This window comes from Dromiciops gliroides, chromosome 1, assembly GCF_019393635.1.
Source record: "Dromiciops gliroides isolate mDroGli1 chromosome 1, mDroGli1.pri, whole genome shotgun sequence".
In the NCBI taxonomy this organism is placed as follows: Eukaryota; Metazoa; Chordata; class Mammalia; order Microbiotheria; family Microbiotheriidae; genus Dromiciops; species Dromiciops gliroides.
This window is the reverse complement of record NC_057861.1, coordinates 605969293-605997253: the sequence shown is the minus strand read 5'-3', so window position 1 is coordinate 605997253 and position 27961 is coordinate 605969293.

Below are 27961 nucleotides of genomic sequence, written 5' to 3'. Positions count from 1 at the left end.
AAGGAGCCCCACCTCATTAGGGGATGAGGCCCATAAAGACTCAGGAATGTCAGAGGGGATTTTGGATACCTCCCCTGCTGTTCCTTGAGCTTCTGTAAGTAAAATTGGTAATAAATGAACAGTATCCTCTGGCAATTGTAAGGAGACAGCCCCATCTGGAGCACAAGATATGGTTGCTCTAAGCTTGCAAAGGAGATCACGACCTAATAAATTTACAGGGGCATCAGGCATGAGTAAAAATGAATGTTCCACTGTTAAGGGCCCCATAGATACCATGCGAGGATTCAATTTTGCCACTCTCTGGCTCTTTCCTGAGACTCCCACTACATTCAAAAATCCTACAGGTCTACACCCAGCATCTGGTTTGCTTACTAATACTGATTTAGAGGCTCCTGTGTCTAGCAGACAATCATAATAAGTCTCCCCCACTTTTAAGGTGACATGTGGTTCATTACTCTGGGGAGGTGAATGGACTGGCACAAGTGCATTCAAAAAATCTGGATCTGGGAATATATGGCTTTCATTATCTATGTTCCATTCCTCCCCAAGACACCATCATTCCTGTGTCCTCTTCTGAGGGGGGTCTTGGTTACCATTATTCTGGTACTGCCTTTCTGTATTCCTCCAAAAAGATCTATTTCTATTTTGATTTCGCCTGTAATTAGAATTAGAATTTCTTCTCCAAGTCCTACATTCTCTCAATTCATGCCCCTCCTTACGACAGTAACAACACACCTTAGTGTCCTTGTTCCGGTGTCCACATGGCTGACTAGGAATCGCTGGTGCCAGAATGCTCTGTTTAGGGTGATCTGGATCTTCCTCACGTGAGTCAAAGACATAATTTGCAAGTTCCTTAATTCTATCTACTGAGAGATTTCTCCAGTCTGGACATTGTTTCAGAAAGTATCTGCGTATTTCTGGCAGTGAATTATAAACAAATGTGTTGAGAATGATACAGGAATCTCTTAAATCTACTGGATCCAATCTGGTGTACTGTCTAGCGGCCTCACAAAGTCTATCATAAAATCTGTTTGGTCTTTCATTAGCCTCCTGAGGTAGGCTTAAAAATTTCTGCCAGTTTTCCGGTTTTCTAGAGCAAGATTCCATTCCCTTCAGAAGTGTTTCTCTAGCATCTTTTAATCTTTGGAAATCCCTATCATCATTATAATTCCACTCTGGATCCTTTAGAGGCCATTCCACATCGGCCTTACCTTTCGCAACAAGGGCATTTCCTGCTGAGATAATATCTGTAATCTCAGTTGGGGACAGTAAAGTTTCCAAAAGGCAAGTAACATCAGCCCAACTGGGTTGATATGCATTAAATATAGTCCTTAACTGTGAAATTACAGTGTTTGGATTTTTCTCAAAACTAGGGATGATTGATTTCCATGCGCTCAAGTCACTTGGTCTAAAGGGGCTATATTTTCTGACTTGAATTGGCACTCCCTTCTTACTATGTTCTATAGCTTCCTGCAGAGGGAGTAGTTTCTGCTGATCTGATTCTGAACTTGGATCATCTCTAGTAGAAACAGCCATTTTGAGGTCTCTCTCCATATGTGAGAGTTTCCCCCACATCATAACAATGATAATAACAAAAACAATGATAATAACAAAAACAAAAAAAAAACAACAAAAAAAAAATAAAATCCTTAGTCGTATGAACTATGGATGTGGTATTAAAAGGTATTTCAATTGCAGGCATAAAATTTCTACTTATATTAAACGTATTTTCCCAAAGATTCTCACGTATACTATTATACAAAAAACTTTTTGCTGCCTGAATGAGGAAAAAACCAATAATGTTATGAAGGACCATTGAATAAACTATTCCTCTAAGTCGGGATGTTATGCTGTCCCAATACATTCCGATGAGAAAAATCAAAGGGATGGTAGAATATTTGAGCATCTTGCCCTTTAAACTGGGCTGGCTTTTCTGTTTAAAGCAAGACTTTTAGAGGCTTAAAGTCTTTAAGGGAGATTAGACAAAGGGAAAGTCCGCGGGGGGGGGGGGGGGGGGGGGGGGGGTAGTGGAAAATCCACTGAATTAGCCGGCTTATGGCCAAACTAGGGAGGGTGGGAGGGTCCTTAAGGTCCCTTCGGGGTCGCCAAACTGTGAGATTTAAAATTGGATATTAGATCATAAATCTCCCCTACTTAACCCTTCCCTTAATTCATCTCCCAGACTAGTAAATGGAAGAAGCTTCTGGTTTTCTAGATAGAGCCTTTATTGTATATAAGGTGTTGTTGATTAGAAGGATAGGAAAACAGAAATACAGTACAAATCGTCTTAAATCTAGGCTGTCTATATTCCTTATAAAAACTCACCAAACCGATTTAGGCCACCTTTGGAGTGAGTCAGACCGTCTGTGCCGCGCCGCCCGGAGTCCCGCCAAGCCGGCAAAAAAAAGGCTACTCCCGTTCTCTCCACCCCGGAAGTCAAAAAAAAACCCGGCAGGCAGTCTGACATGCGCAGCAGGCGCACTGTACCTGGCAGGCAGTCTGACATGCGCAGCAGGCAGACTGTTCATCTCCTCCCCAAAAGGGTGGTCCTTGAAAAACTGGCGTCTTTCACTTATCCTAACCGACTGTTAAAAACTTTCATATTTTACCACACCAGGGTCACACAGCTATTAAGTGTCAAGTGTCTGAGGCCGGATTTGAACTCAGGTACTCCTGAATCCAAGGCTGGTGCTTTATCCACTGTGCCACCTAGGTTTTAAAAAAGGAAATAAATTACTTCTAAAGTTCCTTATAGCTCTAGAGCTGTGATTCCATGTTGACTTTAAGAACCAGAAGGCCCTCTGCTCTCAGTGCTCTAGAGGCCATGCCCTGGTTATAATTTTGTTTTGTTTTGTTTTTATGCCTCTAAAGCATCTCTATGTTTGAAATTGTAAATTTTGTAATGGCAATGTCTGATACCTCTTAGACTTAACAATGAACAAAAACAACAAAAAAATCTAGCAACAAATTTGCCCATCTTTACACTGGAACCTATATAAAAGCCTTGTTCAAGATTGCTATGAAAATACTATACTATCAAAGAACATTTTTAATAGGGCTATTAGAACAGGGAAATAATGTTTTGGGGGAACTTTTAAAACTACCACATCCTATGCAGCACTTCTACCTTGGTTATTCAGCTTCCCAGCAGGGAATGTCCTCTGCTTTGGCTTTCTTCACCTTGAAAAAGACAGAACTGGGTTGAATTCATAGCCACTGGTGAGAATTTTTCTTCTTTTTTATCCCATCACTAAGCATTAGATCCTTTTCTTCCCAATCTTTGATGGATCACAGCTCCTCTGTTTCATCCATCGTCCTCATCAGTAACATCTTCCTTTTATTATTAGCTAATCAATATGCTCCATAAACCCATCACCCCCTCTGCCTACAGTGCATATTATTGGATTCAACTGGCTAACATTTTCAGTCAATCATTTTCATTATCTTTTCGAATTCTCTTGTTTATCATGGGACCTGCATGCATGACAAAGAAAGACTGTGAAGTGACTGGAGGCTGTATTCCACAACACTGTATGCACATTGTGTCCAGCACAAGTACCTTGGTGTTTTGAATCTATTCTTCCTTATTCAGCAAGGCTTTCTATAGAATATAGCATGCTGCTGGGGGGGAAAAAACACACTTGCACAGTAAGGGAATAAAAGAACATTTTATCCCAATTTGTGTTGTGTTTCCTGTTCAGACAACTTTAAGCCCATAAACTTCTCAGACATTCAGAGTGCTGAACAAATAGATTTTGCAGTTCATTTCTTCTTCTTTAGAAATAAGCTCCAAGGTGATAAAAAGAAGAAAAGTTCTTTGATTGAATGAGAACAATAAGAGGAGGAAAAGAGAGAAGAAAATGAAGGTTTAAACCTTGGTATTTAGAAATTGTAACATTAGACCCTTGGATAGGCTCATATTCCAGCCAACAGAATTGTAACACTAACACTGACCAATTCTGTTTTTTATATTAATATTGTTAATACCCTTTGAAAGTTGCAAAATATGCACTATTTTAAAAGTGCTCTCCAATCACTCATTCGTCATTTTAAAATACCTTAGGAGTTAAATGGGTACCTTCTATACTTCAAAGATGCTGCATGATTTTGAGTCATAGAATACTACCATCTCAGCAGAATTAACATTGAGAGTTACCCAAAGAACAATGGATTTAGTAAATAGGGTGGTGGAAAGAGGGACTGCAACACATTCCCAGGGGAAAAAATGTATGAGGGAAGCCATAAGAGATGATGTCAGACACATGAGTAGTCTTGTTGCAAGAGAAAGAGATAAGTGATGGCTGGTCCTTATACTCTGTGAATATAGAAGCAATATCAAGGGATCTGGAGGAAGGTATGAAGAATGTTGGTCGGGCTTCATGTACATGTGTTTAGGGGAGGATAGGGCCAAGAAGTTAGGATGGGAAGGCATCAATGGATTGCAAGATGAATCACTTGAGGGAATACCTGCTTCAATGGAACTGAAATCTCAAAATACCAAATGGATAAAAGGATAAAAATTGAGGAGAGGGGACTAAGATTTAGGAATATATAAAGTCTGCTAAGGAATTCTTTAATCACCTTATAATGTTTAGGGTTCATTTATCCATTTCTTTAAAATAAGGGTGAGTAATTCCTGATATAACAGTAGAACAAATTGTAATAAAATGTAATAAATTTATTAAAAATAATTTAAAGCATTTATTTTTCAAACAAATGTAGGATTTTTATCCAATTTGCTAAGCCCTACAGTCATATGCTGTTCCATTTTTGCTGTGTTATATCTCAAGAAAAAGCCTGCAGAAAGTAGAATCTAGTCCTGCCAACTGGCCATGGCTCCTTTTAATTTGCACTTTCTATTAAAGTTGATAATAATATGAATGTATGCCACAAATACCAATGGGGGAAGCAGAGCCAGTCAATAAGTGCCTACTATCTGCCAGGCACTGTACACTAAGCACTGGGAATATAAAGAAAGGTAAAAGACAGTCCCTGTTCTCAAGAAGCTCTTTCACAGTTAAAGGCAATGCTGGTGAATCAAGAATTCCACTCTTCATTGTGTCTTGCTCATACCCATTCCAATTCTAACCTCACCTCTTTGTTCCTGCTGCTGACTCCATTCTTGCCTGAAGACTTTTTAGGAGCACAATATTATTCTCATAGTGTCTACCACAGTTCTGCATACATGATAGGTACTTATTAAATGTTTGGATTTGAAGAAAAACTCAAAAACTTGTCTGAGGAATCAATACAGCTGCCTTGCTTAGCTCCCAGGTTTGCTGAGAAGAGACAAAGTAACATTTGTGAAAGACCTACTACCAGGAAGGACAGAATGAGCAGAAAGAAAATGCAAATCTGGCTTTCTTGGCTATGTGGATACTCTGGTAACTCATTTATAACTACAAAGGGTAGCCAGAAAGGTACTAAGGTGATAAGACTACAGTACAGGATTTGATTATACACTCTAAAACTCAAGGAAAGAACGAAGTTTAAATCCACAACCAAATACCATAATGGAAACCCTGAAAATCAAATGAGAGATCAATAAAACTGAAAGCGAAAAAAACCAATGAACTAATAAATAAAACTGGGAACTGGTTTTATAAAAAAGAATAAGAAAGGAAAAGAAGAGAAGTAAGCCATTGGTTAATTTGAATCAAAAAACAAATTACTAGTATCAGAAATGAAAAGAGTAGTATACCACCTTTGAGGATGAAATTAAAGTAATCATTAGGAGTTATTTTTATTCTATTATATGCTAATAAAACTGACAAACTAAAGGAAATTAATGAATATTTACAAAAATATATACTGCCCAGATTAAAAGAAGAGAAAATACAGCACTTTATCTTAGAAAAAGTAATTGAACAAGCCAAAAAAGAGCTCCCTAAGAAAAAATCCCAAGGAATAGATGTATTTACAAATGAATTCCACCAAACGTTCAAGGAACAATTAATCCCAATACTATATAAGCTATTTGGGAAAAAAAGGCAAAGAAGAAATATTAACAAATTACTTTTATGACACAAATGTAGTTTTTGTATCTAAACCAGGGAAAGTAAAAACAGAGAAAGAAAACTACAGACCAATTTTTATAATGAATATTGATGAAAAAAATTAAATAAAATTCTAGCCAAAAGATTATATCAATATATTATAAAGATGATACACTATGATTAAATAGGATTTATAGGAGGAAAGCAGGGCTGGTTCAATATTAGGAAAACCAACAGCATAATCGCCTATATCAATAACAAAAACAACTAAAGTCATATGATTTTATCAATAAATGCAGAAAAAACCTTTAACAAAATATAACACCCATTCCTTTGGCTTAGAAATAAATAATGCCTTTCTTAAAATAAGTAATATCTATCTAAAACCAAGAATAAGCATGATCTGTAATGGGGATAAACTTGATGTCTTCCCAATAAGATCAGGAGCGAAGCAAGGATGTCTATTTTATCACCAAACTAGAGACAGACAAAATCACAGAACATAAAATAATTTTGATTATATGAAATTTAAAAGCTTTTGAAGAAATAAAACTAATACAACCGAAATTAGAAAAAAAATTGGAAAGTGGGTAACATTTTAATATCAGATTTATCTGATAAAGGCCTCATTTCTCAAATATATAGAGTACTGAGCCAAATATGTAAAAATGAGAGCCATTCCCCAGTTAGTAAATGGTCAAAGGATATAAATAGGCAATGTTCAGAAGAAGAAATCAAGATTTTCAATAGTCACATGAAAAATGCTCTAATTCACTACTGATTAGAGAAATGTAAATTAAAATAACTCAGAGGTACCACCTCATACCTATCATATTGGATAACATGACAGAAAAGGAAAATGAGGAATTCTGGAGGGGATGTGGAAAAATGGGGACATTGATGCACTATTAATTGGAGTAAAATTGTAAATTAGTACAACCATTCTGGAGGACAATTTGGAACTATGACCAAAGAACTATAAAAATATGCATACATTTTGATCCAGCAATACCACTACTAGGTCTGTATTCCAAACAAAAAAAAAGTCAAAGGAAAGACCCATTTGTGCAAAAATATTTATAGCAGCTCTTTTTGTGGTGGCAAAGAATTAGAAATTAAAGGAATGCTCATCGATTTAAGAATGGCTGAACAACTAGTGATACATAATTGTGATGGAATATTATTGTGCTATAAGTAATGAGTAGGATGGTTTCAGAAAAACCAGGGAAGATTTATTTGAACTCATGCAAAGTGAAGTGAGCAGAACCAGTAGAATACTAAACACATTCACAACAATATTGTTAGAATGATCAACTATGAAAGACTTAACTACTCTCATCAAGACAATGATCCAACACAATTCCAAAGGACCCATGATGAAAAATGCTACCTACCTCCAGAAAGACAACTGGTTAACTCTGAATGGAGACTAAAGTGCATTTTTAAACTATCTTTATTTTTTTGTTTTATTTTTGTCCGTATTTTCTTTCACACCTTGTCTAATATGGAAATCTATTTTGCATTACTTTACATATATAATCAATATCAAATTGCTTGCCTTCTCAAGAAGGGGGGAGGCAAGGGAGAGAATTTCAAATTCAAAAGTTTCTTAAATGATTGTTGTAAAAATTATGTGTAATTGGGAAATACTTAACAAAATAAAAATATGGTTTAAAAAAACTAGAAGAAAAAAAGACCCTCTTTGGCAGGAGCTCTTAACCTTTTATTTTCCCCTGTGTGTGACCAGTAGATCACCATGACAGTCAAATACAATTTGTGGACACTTCCAAAAATAATATTTTAAATACATAAAATAAATTACGTAGGAACACAAATGAAGTCAATTTTACTGAAATACTTACCAAAATTTTTAAACATAAGTTCGAGGATTCCAGGCTAAGAATTGTTCTCTTGTATTCTCCCACTTTGATACTTAAACTACCCATATTATAAACCTACTCTCTCCATAGGATTAGAGGCTATATACTGAGTATTTCATTACCTTGAGAAATAGAAAAACTACTAACCATATGTAAGTCGCCCATCTATCTTACTGGAAGGTTAGTAGGTAAGTTCATTTAAGCAATGATGATAGTGGACTTTGAACACCTCGGGGTAAAAAAATCTCATATAAATGGAGGCTATCCATTTTCCAAGTAAAAGTATTATTCTGAGGGACTTTCTAGTATACTTAACTATACATGTAAAATGGTGATCAATAGTCTGAGATATGTCCCTTGAAAAATGGCTTTCTGCATTTGGATTTCCTTTTTTTCTCAAGTTCATGTGAACTTGACACCTCCAACCTATATTTCCCTTTCCCAAGGACACACAGCTGGTATAGAAGGGAAGGAATTGGAAAAGTGAATGGGAGTGGTTCATTTTATCCAGTACTGACTGATTGCAGTTAAACAGTTTCCAATATTATTTTCCAAGGAAGCATCCAGCCAACATTTTTATTGGACCCATGCCCAGATGTGCTCCATTAATTCAGGAAACTACCTTTGTTGGAGAGCTTCAGGCATTATTACCCATGAACCCTGCAGAGCACAAATCTATATCCAGAAACTGAGAATTTTTTTTTTACTAGATGACTTTAAAGAACCATGAGATATAACATCTTCAAAAGAAAGTGGACAACATGAGATTTACCTGTTTTAGCCTTCAGAATTTGATTGAGTATATTATCTTTCTCCCATATATAAGATATAGCTAAATATTCAGAAATCCCAGGGTTCATTGGTCATATTAACATCATAATAAAGAATTTAAAATTACATATACTGTTCAAATCTATAATGAATATCTTTCTAATAATGCAGGTGACATTAGTTAATTTTTTCCTTCCTGTTTCATCTTATTCTGCTACAAGAGTTTATGCTCAAATTTATAAACTATTTTTGTCTTTGTGTACATTGTGTGAAGTTACATAACAAGGACAACCTATTTCAAAACTTACACATAGTACCTGTCCATTATGATAAGCATCAGCACCATAAATAAAACTTTTGTCTTTTTTCAACAAATCATCAATAACTTCAAATGTCAGTTACACACTACACCATATTTTGTTTTTGGTATAGTTGCCATTGAACACCAAATCATTTACATAGTAGGTGATCTTTCATATTCAACTGATTGTTTTGAGTTTACATAAAGTTCCCTGAGAATCCTTTAGAAATAGTTTTCATTCTAGAATAAGATATTTCATATAAACTCACACTCCAAAGCACAAATGTCTTAAATACTATTTTAAACTGAGACAGACGAACTCAACATGTCTTCAAGATCTTCATAGTTCGCTAAAAAAAAAGCATGGCACATCAATCTATTCTTATATATTCTTAGTTATGTATACTGATTCCCCAAACCCAATCTTCTAATTTCATTGCCTTAATTTCAGGCAACATGCCCAAAATTGCCTCTTTCTATACCCTTATCCCTATACTAATTAGTCCTATTTCTCCCTGGACCCACTCCAATTAAGTTCACCTCTTTCCTAGCCCATTTTACTGTACCCTTTATAATCACTAGCCTATGATACTATAAGAATGATAGGAATAATAACCATATCTTTTCTAAATTTTGTGTGTTTCCCAGAGCTTAGCACGGTGTTCTACACAGAGTCGGTATGTAAAAACTGTTTGTTGGATATATGTAATGAGATTGAATTAATAAAGTAAGAGTCGTAAAAGGAAAATAAACCTTTTTATATGAAGGAGAACCACAATGTATTGAGACCTAGTAGAGAACAAGAACTTAGTATTCTTCAGCCTAGGAATCTGTAGGATTCTTGTGCTGGGGAAATTCCAACTAAGTAGAATGTTGGGTTAGCACACATAAGCTAGAAGAATTCTGTATGGACTAGAAGACAAGTTGCTGGGAAGGATGGTTATCACAAGGAGGAACCGTCATATCAACTCTGGAGCAAAGCCTACATTGTTCTGTGTTAGTCATGGATTTCCTGAAGAACTTTTGTTTATCTCCAATTCTGCTTCTAAGTGTGAAATCTGAATGACCCCCTCTACCTTGTATTTGTTCATTTGCTTGTTTGTTCATTCGTTCATTCGTATTCATATATTCATTCTCTCTCTCTCTCTCTCTCTCTCTCTCTCTCTCTCCCCTCCCTCCCTCCCTCCCTCTCTCTCTCTCTCTCTCTCTCTCTCTCTCTCTCTCTCTCTCTCTCTCTCTCCCCTCCCCCTCCCCTGAGATGTTGATGATTTACCTATGTAACATATCCTGAAAGAAATAAAGAAATAATCAGGTTAAACCAAGAAAATAAAATTAATAATAATCATAATGTCTAACATTTATAGTGGTTTGTATTTATAGAGCTTTATATACATACATTCTCATCTGATCCTCACAACTATCCTATAAAGAGGGTGCTATCATTATCTTCATGTTACCAATGAGGAAACTACAGTAAAAAAAAGATGAAGTGACTTGTCCAGGATCATACACACAGACATCTGAGTCAAGATAAGAACACAGTTCTTCCTAACTCCAAATGAGACCTTTTTTTGTGTGTGTGTGTGGGGGGGGAGGGCAATGAGGGTTAAGTGACTTGCCCAGGGTCACACAGCTAGTAAGTGTCAAGAGTCTGAGGCAGGATTTGAACTCAGGTCCTCCTGAATCCAGGGCCAGTGCTTTATCCACTGTGCCACCTAGCTGTGCCCCCAAGTGAGCCCTTTAACACATTTACTACCCAGTTGCAATATGAATAACAAAAATCACCAGATTCATTATTCTCTATGCACAACAGTAACAGTTGGGATAAAAGGCAAGTAGAGTAAGAAGCTGTTTACAACTGTTGCAGAAAGATTTTTCCCAAGGTGGGATGAAGGCTGGAGTTTTTTCTATAAATGGTTTACCTCTATGAACTGCCAAACACCTCCAACTAGTGGGACGGATAATTTCCCTCAAAAAGAAGTATTCATAAGAAGCAGAGATTCTAGGGCTCAAGAGGGCATCTAGTCCATTTTCCATCATTCTGGCAAGCTGTTCTTATGCTACCTTAGAGAGAGGAGAAAGTAACATTCAGCAGAAAGGCATTTCAACCTCTCTAAGAAAAGCATTCTGACATTTAACAACACCTCTTGTGTATAACTTTTTTTTTCCATCTTAAATCTCTCATACTGCAATTTAAATGCATTTCCCACTCTCCTAGCTTGAGCAATGATGGAGAGCTACTTTGTATATATGAAAATGCCCCCTACCTTTTCTTCACTGCACTGGAAGAGAAGAAGACAAGCCTATGTATGTGACTTTATTAGTTTTTGTATAATGATCACAGAGGATCACAAATGAATGTATCCACCTTTAGGGTCACAGAATCACAGATTTAGACCTGAAAATCACTGTTAAGGACTTCTATAGCAGCCTCATCACTTTACAGTTGAGGAAATTGAGAACCAGAGAGAGTCAATGACTTACTTGCTCAAGGTAGAAAGTGACAGAGGAAAGATTCAAACCGAAGTCCTCTGACCCTGAATGTAATGTTCTTTCTATGACAACTAATTGCTTCTGCCCTGTTGACTCTATGATATTTTTGTTCACTTTTCCTTTCCTGTATTTGGTTTTCATGGACTAGACCATGGCTTCATGAGGGGAGGGATAATATTTTATTTACTTTTATATCCTACATAGATCCCAGCACTGTGCATTCGTTCAATAAATGAGTATTTAAGTTAGCCTGGAAGACAGGTGTTAAACATTTATTAAATGCCTACTGTGTGCCAGACACTGTGCTAAATCCAGGAATACAAAAAGAGTAAAAAGATAATCCCTGTCCTCAAGGAGCTCACAATCTAATGGGAGACAATAGAACAATTTAATACAATAAATGATAAAGGTTTAAGTACATAGATTATATTGTGGGCAGGCTTTCTTTCTCATAAAACCATGTTTGAATACTGCTGAGTTGAGCTGATTTCTTCTTCTCTATGAATAGCATAATCCAAGCTTCACTAAAATAAGAAACCTATAAATTAACTTTGAAATTTGCCCGTGAAAACTTGCATGTACAGATCCTGACTAGGTTTCTTTTTGTAATTTTAAAAGAAATTTTATTGATATATTTTTGAGGTTTCTTTTTTTACCTCTCCAAAATTCAATATCCACTTCTAACAGTACAAAAACAAGGTACATTGAAAATGGTTTGGGATCATAATTGCTACCCCTGCCCTTTATATATTTAAAAGGAATAGCACGTTGTATATAATTGAGTTGCAGTTTCATATGCAATCATCTTTTTTATACTATGGAAATTCTTGTTTTATTCCAGAACTTAAAAATAAGATAAATATTTTTAAATATGTTTTGGGGATTATATATTACTGGGAACACATTTCAGTAGCTAAAGATGGGTCACATATCTCTAGATTCTAGCTTTTTAAACTATGGGTCACTACTCCACATGGGGTCATGTAACTGAATGTGAGGGTCATGAAAAATTTGGCAAGTTAAAGGTTATGTATATCTATTTTATATACTTCTATGCCCAGGATTATGTAAAAATTTCTCAGGTGAAAAGGGGCCAAGGGGGGAAAATTTCAAGAAGCCTTCGTCTAGATGATTCATATAGATGTTTGTATAGGTTTTCGACTAAATTTTTTCCTTTAAAATGGATATTCTTTTCATATTTTGTAATGAATTATTACTGTTGGTATTATGTTTGCAAGAGTATATCAAGATTTAATCACATGACAATATACATGATCATAATGATATTTAAAACTTTTAGGCGAGGCCACTCTTTCAAGTGGCTAGCATAAAACATACTCTTCTGTTTGTTTTTAATTTCTTCATGACCCACCTTCTTTTTCCTTTCCCCTACTCTACAATTCAACCAAACTAGCTTTGTCTCTGTTACTCAAATACAGGACTCCATTCCCCATCTCTGAGCTTTTGTATTTGACATCCCTCCTTGCCTAAAATGTGCTCCCTACTCACCTCTGCTTCATGGAATTCCTCACTTTTTTCAATACTCTGCTCATGCACCATCTTCAACCTAATGATGACACCCACCATGAAATGGAATACATTTTTTAAAGGTTTCTTATGGTCAAAAAGTTCAACACCCCACAACAAATTTGCAAGCAAACTTTGTAGAGTGCCTTAGATATTCATTAAGGAAATTTATAAGGGTTGTGACTGGCCAGAATGTCATGCAAAAATTTTTAAATGTTGTTGTTAATTGTTCATAATGATGGAAAGAATACAGAACTGAGAGCAGGTTAATGATCCTACAGGCTTTGTCCAAACTTTTTTGTTATTGTCCCTGCATTTATTTCCATGTTAGTCAAAGAGCTTTTCGGAGAACTGAAGAACTACATGAATGAGGCTCCCAAATTGTGTTTTGAGGATACAGACTGGCACGTGATTTAAGGAAAGACAAAAAGATTTTTCTAACCTTAAGTCATAGAGTTGGCTAGGGTCAAGGAACCTGGATTTACACCAGGAATAAAGGTTTAAAAAAAAAAAAGGCCATCTTAGCTTCAATTATTCTGTTGACTTCTATTGGCTACCTGACTGGATATGGTACCTCAAAATTTTTTATGATAAATTAAAAGTACTTTATCGCCCCACTACTCCCACCACCACATGTGCGTGCACACACACACACACAGAGTAGGGTTTATAAGAGACTGCAGGACCATGCTGGCAAATAGTAGTAGAGCTGTATGTGATCCTGAGGATTAACTTGTGGTAGCAGAAGGAATCTTAGTAAATAGAAACCAGTGGAGATATATCACTCAGCTGAGATCTCATGGCACCATCAGAAAGCAGCAGAGTACTAGACTGACATTACCAGAGGATAATGATGCATCGACAAAGTCAGAGGTACTCTATGAGTTGGCCTTATGTGCACTGGGCATATGGGCACCTATATATGTGACCTGGCCACATATGTGACCTTCCCTTTGTGGTATAAAATCCTATAGAAGCGGGGGCGGCTAGGTGGCGCAGTGGATAAAGCACCAGCCCTGGATTCAGGAGTACCTGAGTTCAAATCCAGCCTCAGACATTTGACACTTACTGGCTGTGTGACCCTGGGCAAGTCACTTAACCCCCATTGCCCCGTCAAAAAAAAATATCCTATAGAAGGATGTACCCCAAGTATACACATGGGATCAGTTTCAATTTTTTGGAGGTTGTATTTTTTTAGTCACATTTTAGTATCATAAGATTAAATGTATTTGACTTTAAATTAGTGTGCACTATGGCCATGTAAAAATAGGTATATCAATGGGCACTCAAAAATTATGTTTCCAGTGGGTGCTGTTCCCTTGGAGTAGTTTTCTATAGCTATGTGTGAGGGAGGTCCCAGCTCTACCTGCCTATCTCTGTATACAGGCAGAAAAAAAAAACACACACAAAATATATAAAAAGCTGATTTGACTGCCTGTGCTGTTTGAAAAGAAATAATTCTGTGATTAATAAACACTTCTAGAGGCTTACTCGGCTCTGTCTTTTATGATGTGAAATGATATCTTGTATGTCAGGAGGGGCAGATGGAGAATACAGTTTGCATTCTAGGACTGATCATAAAGGGGTATGGGGAGAGAAGGAAGGGGAGTTGGGGAGAAAAATAAAAGAAAGAACTATAAATGTACTGTTAAGCAAAGATGAAAAAAACCACCTTTTGGATTACAACCATCAAAGTGATAAGAATGATAATACATTTTAATCAAACACCTATGTACTATATAAAAAATGTTGGCATGCTAGCAAAAGGTCACCTCATTCCTATCCATATCTGAACTATGGAATTATCCTTTGACTCAGAAAGCTGATTTAGATGCTTTAAAACAGTAATCAAGTAGTTCTGTGAAAAAGATGCCCATGAAAATAAATTTGACATTAACCTACATTTTCACTACATAACTTTTTTTGGGGGGGGGTGCAATGGGGGTTAAGTAACTTGCCCAGGGTCACACAGCTAGTAAGTGTCAAGTATCTGGGGTCAGATTTGAACTCAGGTCCTCCTGAATCCAGGGCCAGTGCTCTATCCACTGTGCCACCTAGCTGCCCCACTACATAACTTTAAACATGAATATTTAACCTGCTTTTTCCTTAAAATATCCAAATAGTTTACTTGTTTGTTTGTTTTTGGGTGGGACAATGAGGGTTACGTGACTTGCCCTCAGTCACACAGCTAATAAGTGTCAAGTGTCTGAGGCTGGATTTGAACTCAGGTCCTCCTGAATCCAGGGTCAGTGCTTTATCCACTGCACCACCTAGCTGCCCCCTAGTTTACTTATAATAAAAATAATGAACACATACAATGTCTTAAGATTTGCAAAGGACTTTACTTATAGTATTTCATTTGATCCTTATGACAACCCTATTAGGAAGGCATTGTTATTCCCACTTTACAAATGAGGAAACAAACAGAAGTTAAGTTCCTTTCCCATGGTCACACAGGTAAAATAAATGCTTCAAGCCATTTTTGAACTCGGCTCTTACTAATTTATGTCTCAGTGCCGTCATTATGGTGAGGAGGTAAGGAGAAGAGAGGGGCTATGCATTTATATAGAACCTACTATATGTCAGTCACCACGTCACTTTACAAATATTGTTTCATTTGATTCTTATAGCAACCCTTCAAGGGGTTGCTATTATTATCTCCATTACAGGTGAGGATTCTGAGGCAAACAGAAGTGTCACAGGCCAGATTTGAACTTGAGTTTTTCTGATTCCAGGCCTAGTACCACCAGCTGCCTCATTAACTTTCAATAGGTTTTTATTTCGCAGAACCAGAGGGCTAGATGAAATCTCAAAAAATAAAGTCTAACTTCTTGCTACTGTGAAAGACTGTGTTCAAATCATCACAGAAAAATACCTGCCTATCCCAGGATTACTAATCCCTCCAAAAAGAGAACTGTACAACCTTCCTTAGAAATTTATTCTATCATCTAATAATTTTCAATAAGGAAGGTCTTCCTAATATTTAACCTTATTCTTAGAAAAACATATGTCTTTATGATTAATAAAGGAATCCTGTAATTATTAAAAAGGCAAGCACATATGATATATATATAAACATGTGCACATACATACACACATGTACACACATATATATAACAAAGTCTCATTCATGTACACATACACACATACACACACACACACACACACACACCAACCATTAACTAGAATATCCCTACTTCCTAGCCAAAGTAGCTATATCAACTTTACTGTGTAATATTTTGCCAATTGCTTCCTATTCAACTTTATGTCTCAATATAACCTAATTATGGGGATATTGTACTACTACAGTGATGTCCATTTAGTTCTATAGGAACCCCTTGGGGGTTCACAAAGATGATCCAAGGGGTCTGAGCTAAAAATTCTTTACTACCATCTTAAGCAGTAAATGATTGCAGAATATTATGAGTAGTATATTAAATTTCCCTAGGGGTTCACAATACTTTTTGTTCTTGTTGGAAAAGGTTCACATAACAACACTTTTTTTTTTCAAAAGTTGGGAACCACTATGTTCCTGAGCCTCAACTCATTGTTATCATCATATTATTACTGCCAAACTATATCTAGTTTGGAATTATATAATTTTCCATTCTTTCAGATGGCATCTTATAGCCCAAAACATTTGATCCTTTATGAGGACTCACAAGAGCAGAATTTAATCCTATTGTGGAAAAAAAAACAGTCAAAGAAGCTGTGAACACATGAGAAAAAATCAAAACACCCTAGATACTTCCACTACATCCATATTAATTAAGATGATGGTGATCAGTTCAGAGATTTCAGATCCTCAGTGATTCTGATTGATCCTTAACACCATTGTGCATGAGGAAATAAATTGCAGATAATTAATTTGCCATAGGGCATTTTGCTATGGATGTTAATTATATCAAATAATATTTACTGAACACAGTATATGGGTGTATCCCTTTGGGGACCTAGTATATTTGTTGAGTATAAATACTCAATAAATATCTGTTGACTCATTGCCAAGGAACAAAAGTAGCAAGTTGTCTAGAGAAACAAATAAGAGCAAAAGACAAAAAATTCTCCATTGATGGAGGCCAGGAGATTTTGGTTCAAGTCTTGCTTCTGACACAACAAACTAGCTATGGGATTGCAAGGACAAGTCTTTTGATCCTAGTTCCTGGCACATATTGTATTAGGAATTCAACATGTTTGCTGAATTGAAGTCACTTCATCCTTCAGGGCCTCAAGCAACTCTAAGACTATAAGTTACATATGATTTGGTGATCTGAATCCCTAGAGGAATATTTCCTATATTGACAAAATTATAAACAGACAATAAATAAATATATTGTATATGTATTTCCCATGTATTTATGTTTATGTCAACTTGAGCTGTATAAATGTGATTCATAGGGAGGCTTTAATACATATTCTGGGACTCTTGTCTCCCTCTCTTTAAGGGAGACTTTGTTTTGTTTTGTTTCACCAAGGGAGACTATAATAATTGCCTAGAGAGGAATAGAAGGGGCCACAAGGCTACTTCTGCTGTATTTAAAGATATGATACTGGACTAGATTACAGCAAATGGAAAAAAAAAATTTTTAAATGAGGCAATTAGGGTTAAGTGACTTGCCCAGGGTCACACAGCTAGTAAGTGTCAAGTGTCTGAGGCCGGATTTGAACTCAGGTCCTCCTGACTCCAGGGCCGGTGCTCTATCTGCCCCAAATGGAAAAATTTTGAATGCTGTGGAGAAAGTTCATTTACCTTGGCAGTATATTTTCCAGGGATATACATATAGATGGTTAAATTGATACATGCATTGCCAGAGCTAACACAGTGTTTGGAAGGCTCCTTAAGAAAGTATGGGAAGGGGCAGCTAGATGGTGCAGTGGATAGAGCACCGGCCCTGGATTCAGGAGTACCTGAGTTCAAATCCGGCCTCAGACACTTAATACTTACTAGCTGTGTGACCCTGGGCAAGTCACTTAACCCCAATTCCCTCACTAAAAAAAAAAAAAAAAAAAGAAAGAAAGTATGGGAGACAGATGGGGAGGGGTGCAGTCAGGCCAGAGCTTACGACCGCAGTGAAACAGAATTCTGTTCCCAGGTTAAAGAGCAAGTAGGCCTGTGTTTACTTACAGAACAGAGCACAGGTTAGAGGAGTGTAGAATGTGCTTCTCCTTAAATCATATCACCTTAGACTCCCTATGCTTGGGATAGTATGTCCTGGAAGCAGTGCCCCATTTTAAGAAGGAGTTAAAAGTCAAGAAATAGGTTAGGAAAATGAGCAGACAGAAAAAAACTGAGGACCATAGAGTTTCTTTGGTGACAAGGAAGAGCAAAATACACCCTCAGAAGAAGTTAACAAAGTCAAAACTCCTATATCCAAGGCTTCCAAGAAAAATATGAATTGGTGTTAGGCCATGGAAGTACTCACAAAGGACTTTGAAGATAAGGTAAGAGAGGTAGAGGAAAAAATGGAAGGAGAAATGAGAGTGATGTAGAAGGGTCATGGAAAACAAAAAGTCAAAAACTTGAAAAAACAAACAGAAAAGGAGATACAAATTTTCTCTGAAGAAAATAACTGCTTAGAAATTAGGATTGAGCAAATGGAAGCTAATGACTATGAGAAATCAAGACACAATAAAGCAAAACCAAAAGAATGAAAAAAAATAAAGGGCAATGTGAAATATCTCCTTGGAAAAACAGCTGACCTGGAAAAGAGATCCAGGAGAGATAATTTGAAAATTATTGGACTACCTAAAAACCATGATCAAGGAAAAAGTTTAGACATAATCTTCCAGGAAATTGTCAGGGAAAATTGCCCCAATATTCTAGAAGCAGAAGGTAAAATAGGTAAAACAGAAATTGAACACCAATCACTTCCTGAAAGAGATCCCAAAATGAAAACTCTCAGGAATATTATAGCCAAATTCCAGAGCTCTCAGGTCAAGGAGGAAATATTGCAAGCAGCCAAAAAAGAAACAATTCAAATATGGCAGAGCCACATCCAAGATAACAGAAGATCTAATGGCTTCTACATTGAGGGATTGGGGGGCTTGGAATATGATATTCCAGATGGCAAAGGAACTGGGATTACAACCAAGAATCACCTACCCAGCAAAACTGATTATAATATTTCAGAGGAAAAAATGGGAATTCAATAAAAGAGAGGACATTCAGGCATTTGTGATGAAAAGACCTGAGCTGAATGGAAAATTTGACTTTCAAATACAAGACCCTAGAAAAACATAAAAAGGGAAACAGGGAAAAGAAAGCATAAGGGATATTAAAAGGTTAAATTGTTTACATTCCTACATGAGAAGATGATACTTGTAACCCAAGAATTTTCTCATTATAAGGACAGGTGGATGGAGTATATTTAGACAGAGAGCACAGATGTGAGTTGAACATGAAGGAAGGATATTTTTTTTAAATAAAATTAAGGGGTGAGACAGGAATGCACTGGGAGAAAGAGAAAGGGATAGATGGAATGAGGTAAAGTATCTTACATAAAAGAAACAAGAAAAAGCTTATGGGGTAGAAGGGAAGATGGGGAAGGTGTGGGGCAGTGAGTGTGCTTACTCTCATCAGAATTGGCTCAAAGAGGGAATAACATACACACTTAATTGGCAGAGTAATCTATCTAACCCTTCAGGGAAGTGAAAGGGAAAGGGATAAGGGGGGAGGGGTGTGAGATGGGACAGCAAATTGGGGGAGGGGGAAATCAGAAGCAAAACATGTTTGAGGAGGGATAGAGTGAAAGAAGATAGAAAATAGAGTAAATATCATGGGGAGGGAATAGTATGGAGAGAAACACAGTTAGCAATAGTAACTGTGAAAAAAATTTTGAAGCAGAGGCAAGAACAATGTAAGATGATGACGATGGACAATGTTTGACTGATTGACTAATTGATTGATGATTGGATGAAGATGAGAATTGATTGATGAGGATTAATTGGTACTTTGCTGGGCTATTGTGAAGAAAATTATTTGTCAGGTATAAGGTACTATATAAATGTTATCTATTACTATTGTTGCAATAATCAACCTCATGGGTTTATTGTAAGGAAATCTCTCTTTAAAGTACTATATAAATGTAGTTTACTATAAAAAAAATGATGAGCAGGATGCTATCAGAAAAACCTAGAAAGACCTACATGAGCTGATGCAAAGTGAAATGTACTGTATACAAAATAACAACAATATTGTAAGATGATCTGTTGTGAATGTTACTTTCAGCAACACAGTGATCCAAGAAAACTTTGATGGACTTAAGAAAAATGTTGTCCATCTACAAAGAAAGAACTGATGGTATCTGAATACAGATTGAAGGATAATATTTTTGTTAGTTCCTTTATCTGAAGTTTTATTTTTGTTTGTTTTCTTTCACAACCTGGCTACTAATGTGTAAAAATGTTTTGTATGACTGTTCATGTATAGCTTATATTGAATTACTTGAGTTCCTAAGGTGGGGGGGGGGAGGAAGAGAGGGAAAGAATTTGGAACACAAAGTTTTTTTTGTTTCTTTGGGGTTTTTTTGCAGAGCATTGAGGGTTAAGTGACTTGCCCAGGGTCACACAGCTAGTAAGTGTCAAGTATCTGAGGCCAGATTTGAACTCAGGTCCTCCTGAATCCAGGGCCAGTGCTCTATCCACTGTGCCACCTAGCTGCCCTGGAACACAAAGTTTTTTTTTAAAACGATACAAAAATTTGGGGTTTTTTACATTTAATTTGGGGCAATAAAATTATAAATAAATTATAAACAAAAAAAGAAAGTATGGGAGAGACAATATATTAGACTCTGAAACCTGGACATTATGCCAGTGCTGTGGCAGGAAACTGAATCACTCCAATTTGTATTGTCTTAGGAAGATTCTGAAGAGATAAGTTACTGTACGCTGATGTCCTTTCTTGAACTGAGATGCCAAATATTCAAACTCAGCTGCAGAAAGCACAACTCCAATAGACTGGCCAAGAGTATGTTTGCCTAAAAGACTATTTTATAGATCTGACCAAGGCTTTTGATACTGTCTGTCATGAGAGTTTAGGGGAAATTATGTCAAAATGTGGTTGCCCAAAAAAGTTCATCAGTATTGTCCATCAGTTTCATGATAGCATGCTTTCCCACATTCTGGATAATGGATCATGCTCTTGTGCTTTCCCAGTCAACAATGGAGAGAAACAAGGCTACATGCTTGCTCCTATGTTTTTTAACATTTTCAGCAATGTTGTCAGACACCTTCATTGAGGACGAACACGGCATCAAGGTCAACTATCACACTGATGGTAAATTATTTAACTTGAAAAGGGTAAAAGCCAAGATTAAAGTGGAAGGAGAGTATGCACCTATTCTTTGCTGCTTGTGCTAATTTTGGCCTAATAATAAACACCAAGAAAACAAAGGTGCTCTACCTGCCAGCATCACACCAACCATACATACATGGTACCATCAGTTACAGAAAATGGAGAAATTTTTAATACTGTGGATAAGTTCACTTACCTTGGCAGTATACTTTTCAGGCATGTACACATTGATAAGGAGGTTGACATACTTATTGCTAGAGCTAGTTTGGTGTTAGGTAGGCTCCTTAAGAAAGTATGGGGGGGGGGCAGCTAGGTGGCTCAGTGGATAGAGCACTGGCCCTGGATTCAGGAGTACCTGAGTTCAAATCCGGCCTCAGACACTTAACACTTACTAGCTGTGTGACCTTGGGCAAGTCACTTAACCCCAATTGCCTCACTAAAAAAAAAAAAGTATGGGAGAGAAGAAGTATTAGAATGACTACCAAACTAAAGGTCTATGGAGCCATTGTGCTGACCTCATGGCTTCCTGTAAAACCTGGACTGTATTCCAGTGCCATGCCAGGAAATTGAATCACTTCCATTTGAATTGTCTTAAGAAGATTCTGGGGGGACAGCTAGGTGGTGCAGTGGATAAAGCACCGGCCCTGGATTCAGGAGTACCCGAGTTCAAATTCGGCCTCAGACACTCGACACTTACTAGCTATGTGACCCTGGGCAAGTCACTTAACCCCCATTGCCCCACCAAAAAAAAAAAAAAAGATTCTGAAGATCACCTGGCAAGATAAGGTAAAAGAGACTGAAGTCCCTTCTCAAACCAAATCAACAAGCATTCAAACTCCACTACAGAGAGCACAACTCTGATGGACCAGTCACATTGTTCAATTGCCAAATGTACACTTGCCTAAAAGTCTATTTTATGGAGAACTCACACAAAGCAAGCACTCACACGATGGTCAGAAAAAGCAATATAAGGACACTCTCAAAGTCTCTCTTAAGAACTTTAAAATTGAATTGATTACATGACATGAGAGACACTGTCACAGGATCACCCAGGAAGGCAGGACCTCATCAGAGAAGGTGCTGTGCTTTCTGAGCAAAGCAGAATTGAAGCAGCTCAAAAGAAATGCGAGATGAGCAAACTTGGAGACATTTCTTCTCCAAATGTTGATGTGTCGTATTTGTGCTCAATTTGTAGTAGAGACTTCCCAACTTGGATTAGTCTGATTGGGAACACTGTACCTTGACCCAATATAGTGATGTCATTTTGATCCTCTTCAAGCATGAAGGACAACAGAACAGACTAGAATTCTATCTCCCCATGCTGAATATTGTTAGTCTAAAGGAATGCTTTGTTTTATTTTGTTTTGTTGGTTTAAGCCACTTTCCTGGGAATTTTCCCTTAAATCCAACCCAATTGGGGCAGCTAGGTGGTGCAGTGGATAGAGCACCAGCCCTGGAGTCAGGAGGACCTGAGTTCAAATCCGGACTCAGACACTTAACACACACTTGCTAGCTGTGTGACCCTGGGCAAGTCACAACCCCAATTGCCTCACTAAAAAAAATAAAAATAAAATAAATAAAACCCAATCCAATAAACAATTAATAAGGTGAACTTTGGGGACTTCTAGGTGGTGCAGTGGATGAAGCGCTGGCCCTGGATTCAGGAGGACCTGAGTTCAAGTTCAGTCTCAGACACTTGACACTTAATAATTGTGTGACTCTGGACAAGTCACTTAATGCTCATTGCCCCACCAAAAAATAAATAAATAAACAACTAATAAGGTCATACCATGTACCAGGTACTGTGCTAAATGCTGGGGACACAATTAATAAAAAGAAAGTCAACCCCTGCCCTCCAGGAGCTTAGAATCTAATGGGGTTTGGGGGACACAGTGCTCAAAAGAAGGCAGGAAAGGAGGCAGGACATAGCAGAGTTGGGGAAGCCAGGGGCTACCCAGTATGGTGGCATCTTATTCTATTGAGTTGAAACCAGGTATGTCAGAAAATACAGACAAAAAACTGAAAGGCAGTTTCTGCCCTCTATTAAGGAAAGCATTGGGATGAGTTTGGTATTCCACCTTCAGTCCTCCTGGGAGAAGAGGCTCATGGAGGGGGCATCAGTAAGGTCTTGAGTTAGAACATAGTGATGAAATTAGAAGTGATGAGTTTAAACATGACCAATGCAGAAATATGTTTAATATGATTGTACATACATAACCTATAACAGATTGCTTGTATCTTGGGGAGGGGAGAGGGAGGGAGAAAAATTTGAAACTAGAAATCTTATAAAAACAAATGTTGAGGGCAGCTAAATGGTGCGGTGGATAGAGCACCGGCCCTGGAGTCAGGAGTACCCGAGTTCAAATCCAGCCTCAGACACTTAACACTTACTAGATGTGTGACCCTGGGCAAGTCACTTAACCCCAATTGCCTCACTAAAAAAAAAATGTTGAAAACTATCTTTACATGTAACTGGAAAATAATAAAATACTTTCATGATTAACAAAAAAGAAGAGCAGCTAGGTGGCACAGTGGATAGAGCACTGGCCCTGGAGTCAGGAGGACCTGAGTTCAAATCCAGCCTCAGACACTTAACACTTACAAGCTGTGTGACCCTGGGCAAGTCATTTAACCACAATTGCCTCACTTAAAAAAACAAAAAAACAAGTGATGAGTTTAACCTGAGAGATGTATCTTGTTCATGTGCAACTGAGATCAGCAGGGAGCAGATGGAGCAGATAGAGCAGCATGAGTGTTCCTTCCTTAAAGAGGAAGGGACTGGTCTGAGCTTATATACAGAAACTTGATCTCTTCCAAACAAATGCTAGTTACACAAAGGACTATCATAAATAAAGAATAGTGAATAAATCCATTTATTCAAGTAGATAATAAATATAAATCAGTTCTATACATCAAAATATTCCTGATAAAACTCAAAGTGAATGAGCTCTTCCACTGAAAATAAGTTATCACAACCCAGAGAAAATCTTTGATCATAACTACTCGGAAATTTCCTGAAGCCTCTAGGAAGGCCACCTAAAAATTATTCCCTACATCATTGTTATCCAAAATATAGAGAAGAAGGAAGACAGAGAGAAGGCGGAAGACAGACAGAGAGAGATAGAGGAGGGAGAGAGACAGAGACCGGGGGTGGGGGGTAGAGACAGAGACGGAGGGGGGAGAGAGACAGGAGTTGGGGGGGGAGAGAGACAGAGGGGGAAGAGACAGAGGGGGAAGAGACAGGAGTGGGTGGGGGAGAGAGACAGAGAATACAATGTAAGAGAGACAGAGAGATCTCCTGAAACAGCAAGGAAAAAGAATGTCTCTCCAAAGGCTTGACACCAATGGCCTCCTTTAGGAAGTCTCACAGTCTAGCTATCATTTTACCCACCAATAAGCAGAGTCTTTTATGAATGCTCTATGCTTGAAGCCAGGGAGAGGAATGTGTGTGTATGTCTGCATGTGTGTATGTAAAATTAGGGGGATCCCACATTAGAACATTTCTAGAACAAAGATTTTTTTTTCCTCATGGTACTATCTAATTATGTTTGTTTGCTTTACATACAGATTGACACAGTCTCTTATTACAACAAGATTAATTTCCCATACCCACTATTTCTGATGGCAATTTATAGTTCAACCTAACTAATTCACAGTTTTAAAAATAAGCTAATATAATTATGGCCATTGGGTTACTTGAAATTATAGTATAAAGAGGAAGACAATCAGAAGATAATGAGACCCCATGGTTATTAGAGGCAGTAATCTGTATGTTCATCAGATAATATTCACACAGCCATTCATATTTTATTACTCAAACTATTGACCACAGAAATTAGAAAGTGAGAACCTTGCTCTCCATTCTTTATTGCACTAGCCATCTCACACAAAATGAGTCAAAGGGTTAAAGTGTCTTACCTGATTTGTTTGACTCAAAGGGTGTTCTTCATGGAATGAGGTCATACAGAAGCAAAGCAATAGGGAATCTGCATCATTTATAAATTTAGGGATACTAAGGAATTTTGGGCGAGAGTTACTTGGTTTTGAATCCGGCTTCCCCGAGGCTCCAGCTCTTTTGCTGACTCATTGAATATCTGAGTTAGGAAGTTTCTACTACTACTGATGATGTGATATAACATTAAAGCCTTTTAGTTTTGTGAAACGTCTGTGCCACTTGCAAAGAAATAAACTGCCCAAACTAAAGGTTGGCAACCAGGCACACAAAAGATAGACAGATTCTCAAAGGTATACTTCCTGCAGATAGATATCAAAGGCTACTTTCTAATCCTTTCACCTTTTTTTCCCAGAAGTGGGGATTCTCGGATGACCATCTTAAAAAGGAAATCAGACACTTGTCCTACTGAGAAAGAAAAATGTTTCTCTATGATCCAAGATTCCTAGTTGTGAGTACGTTAGCATCTACTATTAGGAATGGATTTCTCCAATTTTCTCAGCACAACAGGAATGTGGGGAAAAGCAAGCCAATCTTCTTCTCAATTAGTAATAAATCTTTTTTAAAAAAATTCTAGGGGCAGCTAGGTGGTGCAGGGGATAGAGCACCGGTCGTGGAGTCAGGAGGACCTGAGTTCAAATCCGACCTCAGACACTTGACACTTACTAGCTGTGTGACCCTGGGCAAGTCACTTAACCCTCATTTCCCCACCAAAAAAAAAAAGTGTTTTAGGGGCAGCTGGATGGCACAGTGGATGGAGTACTGGCCCTGGATTCAGGAGGACCTGGGTTCAGGTCTGGCCTCAGACACTTGACACTTACTAGCTGTGTGACCCTGGGCAAGTCACTTAACCCCAATTGCCCTGTGCAAAAAAATAAATAAATAAATAAAAATATCTAGGCTCTGAGAGGTCCAAGAGTAGATTTAAACAAGCCATTTAGATTTATAATAAGATGATCATAAGTTCATAAATTTATAGCTAGAAGGGCCTAAAGAAGTCATAGGGACCAACCAATTCATCTTACAGTCAAGGAATGGAGACCTAGAGACACTTGTCCAAGAGCACACAGGTGTTGTCATAGCACAGATTTGAATCCAATTTTGCAGATTCCATATCCATAACTATTTCTACTGAATTAGGTAAGCTGCCTAATACTACTTTTGTTTTGTTTTGGTTTTTTTGCAGGGAATTGAGGATTAAGTGACTTGCCCAGAGTCACACAGCTAGTAAGTGTCAAGTATCTGAGGCCAGATTTGAACTCCTGAATCCAGGGCTGATGCTTCATCCACTGTGCCACCTAGCTGCCCCCCCCCCAATACTACTTTAAAGAGAGGTACCATGATGCAGTAAATAGAAGACTTGCCTCATAATAAGGGAGATATAGGTACATCTTGCCTTTGATATGTATTAATGGTATAACCTACAATAAGTTATTCACCCTCTTAGCACTTAGTGGTTGTTCATTTAAAGTTGTGTCCAACTCTTTGTGACCCCATTTGAGGTTTTCTTGGCAGAGATACTTTAATGATTTGTGATTTCCTTCTCTAGCTCATTTTACAGATGAGAAAACTGAGGCAAATGGTGTCATGACCTGTCCAGGGCCACACAGCTGTTAAGTGTCTGAAGCCATATTTGAACTCAAGAAGATGAGTGTTCCTGACTCTAGACCTTGCACTCTGTCCACTATACCACCTACCTGCTGTAAATAATTAATTGTTAATTGAGGTTTTCATGACCCCATCTTTTGGCTAGAATTAAAAAAAAAAAACCTCAGTGCGCACTGGCCTCTGGGGCTCTGCAAACGGCATGGTGCTCCACCCACTGGTTGTAGCTGTTGCCATGGTGCTGGCACCTCACATCATCACCACTCGCCAATGCCTACATGGGCCTGGCAAAATTATGATTGAAAGCCCAGTGAGGGCAGTTATGTGACTGTCAGAGCAGCCAGCCAATTGGCTGGGGGCTGTGTGTGGTCAGCCTGGGGTCTACTGGGAAGAAGGCGGGGTTTTCTGCCATTCTAGCTTAAAGCTGGAAGATGACAGAATGCTGCTATATGTTCCCAGCTGATTCTTGGGTAGTGGTGTTGTTCAGGTTGTATAATTTCCCTTTCCCCATTTCATTTCCTTTCCCTTGATCCTACTTATCCTGTTTGTGTTTTTTTAAGTTCGTTCTTGTTAAATAAATCCTGCTCTGTTTTGAGGGAGGCTGTCTCCTTCCTTGCCCCAATATTGTGGTGAGCCGCTTAGCTAACACTCCCCAATTAAAAACTGGTCCCCACACTGCCTTGCTACAAGTAACTAAAATTATAAATTACAGACAAATCTGCTCTACACTCAGTGTAGGGAGTTTCCACCTAAAGAATTCTCCATGCCATTTAGATTACAGATTCAGATCAATGACTAATTTGATAGGTTGGGACAAGGAATACTCATGCAGTATAAATTCAGATTTTTAGAAATCTGTTGATTCTTTTTTCTACCTTGTTATTAAAAAAGCCAGAATTCTTTAAAGACCAAGTGACTGTTTGTTAGCTATCATTCATATACACCTACACACAAATGTATAAACATACATGAATATACATTGATGTTCCAGAGTCTTAGTGCAGTTATAAGTATGATGGTTAGAATGCTAATTTGAGCTACTAAACCTTTTTTTTTTTTTTAATGAGGCAATTGGGGTTAAGTGACTTGCCCAGGGTCACACAGCTAGTAAGTGTTAAGTGTCTGAGGCCGGATTTGAACCCA